Raw genomic sequence first — 4,054 nt, forward strand, 5'->3', positions numbered from 1 at the left:
TGTCACAAATGAAATGTCACTCAACCAGTTTCTGTATTCACTAAAAATATCAGCCAAATAAAAGAAGTATGAATAAGCTGTTAACAGCCACACCTTATACAGAGGACAAAAAACATTAGTCATACACATCCTTTACGTCTTTGCTCTGGTGGTGATGTCATCTTACTCGCGTTGTGTAAGTATAAAAGCTGCTGTCTGTTCACTTGAGGACATTGACTGAACAGGTGGAATCAGAGAGCAGCACAACTTCAGTCACTGCAGCGAACTCAACACCAGACGAACTCTGTGAGTAATTTATTGATCATCATTTGTCCAGATTCATTCAATAAAGTTACATATCCTGTTTATCTTCATATGATTATATTATGTATTCATTTATTTTATTGGAAAAATTTATCCTTGAATTTTAGTATGTTGTGTCTACAGATAAAACAGTATAAGTATTGACAGTTGTTTTTCACTCAACATTAATTAATGCACAAAAAGTCTGGATTATTCCTGATACAATGCAGATCTTAATTCTTCTAAATACATGATAACAATTTGTATTTGCAGCTAAAACGGTTTATTGTATTGAAGATGAATAATAAATAATGATAAAATGCAATTAATTTAAACATCGTCTAAAAGTGTTAAATTGTAGTAATTCAGCCATTTAAAAGAATGACTGAATATCTCTAAACATGAGAAATGTTGTACTTCAAACCAAATATAAAAAGATCTATGATTTTATATTCAAAACAGCTACTCACAAAATCTTTTACAATGAAGATGAAGATCTGTGTCATCCTTCTGCTGTTTGTTGGTAAGTTTAACTTTATCTATTATTTAATCATTTATTTATTATTTAAACATTAATTTAGAAATGTTGGATCCAAAGAATGAATGTTACTTTAATATATATGTATGTTATTGAACAGCATCATCAACAGTTACCCAAGGAACTACCTCAGCTGGTCCAACTACGACCACAGCAGGTACAACAACAAGCACAGCTGGTCCAACTACAACCACAGCTGGTCCAACTACAACCACAGCAGGTCCAACTACAACCACAGCTGGTCCAACTACAACCACAGCTGGTCCAACTACAACCACAGCTGGTCCAACTACAACCACAGCAGGTCCAACTACAACCACAGCTGGTCCAACTACAACCACAGCAGGTCCAACTACAACCACAGCTGGTCCAACTACAACCACAGCTGGTCCAACTACAACCACAGCTGGTCCAACTACAACCACAGCTGGTCCAACTACAACCACAGCAGGTCCAACTACAACCACAGCTGGTCCAACTACAACCACAGCAGGTCCAACTACAACCACAGCTGGTCCAACTACAACCACAGCTGGTCCAACTACAACCACAGCAGGTCCAACTACAACCACAGCTGGTCCAACTACAACCACAGCAGGTCCAACTACAACCACAGCTGGTCCAACTACAACCACAGCAGGTCCAACTACAACCGCCGCAGGAACAACAACTACAACTGCCACAGGAGCAACAACTACAACTGCCTCAGGTGCAACAACTACAACTGCCGCAGGAGCAACAACCACAACTGCCTCAGGTGCAACAACTACAACTGCCTCAGGCGCAACAACTACAACTGCCCCGGGTGCGACAACTACAACTGCCGCAGGAGCAACAACCACAACTGCCTCAGGTGCAACAACTACAACTGCCTCAGGCGCAACAACTACAACTGCCCCAGGTGCGACAACTACAACTGCCACAGGAGCAACAACTACAACTGCCTCAGGTGCAACAACTACAACTGCAACTGGTGCAACAACCACAACTGCCGCAGGAGCAACAACCACAACTGCCTCAGGAGCAACAACCACAACTGCCTCAGGAGCAACAACCACAACTGCCTCAGGCGCAACAACTACAACTGCCCCGGGTGCAACAACTACAACTGCTGCAGGACTAACAACCACAACTGCCACAGGTGCAACAACTACGACTGCGTTGGGTGCAACAACTACAACTGCCACAGGAGCAACAACTACAACTGCCACAGGAGCAACAACTACAACTGCTGCAGGAGCAACAACCACAACAGCTGCAGGAGCGACAACCACTACTGCCTCAGGCACTACAACTACAACTGCCCCGGGTGCAACAACTACAACTCTCCCGGGTGCAACAACTACAACTGCCACAGGTGCAACAACCACAACAGCCTCAGGCGCAACAACCACAACTGCCTCAGGCGCAACAACTACGACTGCGTCGGGTGCAACAACTACAACTGCCACAGGAGCAACAACTACAAGTGCCGCAGGAGCAACAACCACAACAGCTTCAGGAGCAACAACCACTACTGCCTCAGGTGCAACAACTACAACTGTCCCCGGTGCAACAACTACAACTGCCACAGGTGCAACAACCACAACTGCCTCAGGCGCAACAACTACGACTGCATTGGGTGCAACAACTACAACTGCCACAGGAGCAACAACTACAACTGCCGCAGGAGCAACAACCACTACTGCCTCAGGTGCAACAACTACAACAGTCCCCGGTGCAACAACTACAACTGCCACAGGTGCAACAACCACAACTGCCACAGGTGCAACAACCACAACTGCCTCAGGCGCAACAACTACAACTGCCCCGGGTGCAACAACTACAACTGCCGCAGGACTAACAACCACAACTGCCACAGGTGCAACAACCACAACTGCCTCAGCTGCAACAACTACAACTGTCCTGGGTGCAACAACTACAACTGCCACAGGAGCAACAACTACAACTGCCTCAGGCGCAACAACTACGACTGCCTCGGGTGCAACAACTACAACTGCCACAGGAGCAACAACTACAACTGCCACAGGAGCAACAACTACAACTGCCCCGGGTGCGACAACTACAACTGCCACAGGAGCGACAACTACAACTGCCTCAGGTGCAACAACTACAACTGCAACTGGTGCAACAACCACAACTGCCGCAGGAGCAACAACCACAACTGCCTCAGGCGCAACAACTACAACTGCCCCGGGTGCAACAACTACAACTGCTGCAGGAGCATCAACCACAACTGCCACTGGTGCAACAACCACAACTGCCACAGGAGCATCAACCACAACTGCCCCAGGTGCAACAACCAATACCGCAGCAGGAGCAACAACCACAACTGCCACGGGAGCAACAACCACAACTTCCTCAGGCACTACAACTACAACTGCCCCAGGTGCAACGACCACAACTACTTTATCAACAACCACAGCTGCCTCAGGAACAACAACGACTGCTGCCTCCTCTGCAGTTATCAACAAAACAAGCTTCCTTTTTGTCATAGCAGTTGTAACAGCAGTTCTTTTGAATTAGGAACTGGATCACCATCTGTGTATATACACTTTTCACTCTGAGACTCAAGATTTTACTTAATTTAATGTTATTATTTATCATATTTATAAACTTATTAATGCACAATATCTGTAAAGTATAAACTTGCTTTAACAGTGACTTACTTTCTTTCCAAACATAACATTAATTTTATGATAACAGTTATTTATTCTCTTGATATGACAAGCAGTAATACAACTTCTATTAACATCCGCGCATATGAACATATGAACCATTTACAGTAAGTGTACACAACAACCACAGCCTTACAGTGTCTGAGGAAAGTGGTCTCAGACACTTGGACCCCACTGTATATCTAATGTTACAATTCAGATACTTTACAGTATTGCTCTATTTTTTTGTATTTGATTGTATTATCCTGTAAGGTACCTACTAAATGGAAATGTTGGTAGCACACTGTGGTGATTGTTCTGTATCCTACATTTGGATGTGCACCCTAAGTATTAAAATTATTATTATTAATAAGTATGAAGTGAAATGAACCAGAGTTCCTTTTGTATGCTGCAGCATTGCTTTATTTTGATAGTTGTTGGCTCAGTACCTCATGAATCATACAACAATTTTAGCTCCTCATTATAGCCAAACATATGCTGCACGGAACCCTAAAATGCAGCAACAAGCATGACAAAAAATAGAATACTGCAAAAAGCTAAAATAGTACCACCAAAG

The 4,054-nt window shown here is 44.0% G+C and overlaps 1 long non-coding RNA gene across 1 annotated transcript; it reads left to right on the top strand.

Moving 5' to 3' along the window:
• Positions 1–224: 224 nt before the first annotated feature.
• Positions 225–1,081, top strand: LOC130183378 (uncharacterized). Its single transcript, XR_008829829.1, has 3 exons — positions 225–285; positions 745–805; positions 921–1,081. It is a non-coding gene; the product is annotated as an uncharacterized LOC130183378 (long non-coding RNA).
• The last annotated feature ends 2,973 nt before the right edge of the window (positions 1,082–4,054 follow it).

Source organism: Seriola aureovittata, chromosome 16, assembly GCF_021018895.1.
Source record: "Seriola aureovittata isolate HTS-2021-v1 ecotype China chromosome 16, ASM2101889v1, whole genome shotgun sequence".
NCBI lineage: Eukaryota > Metazoa > Chordata > Actinopteri > Carangiformes > Carangidae > Seriola > Seriola aureovittata.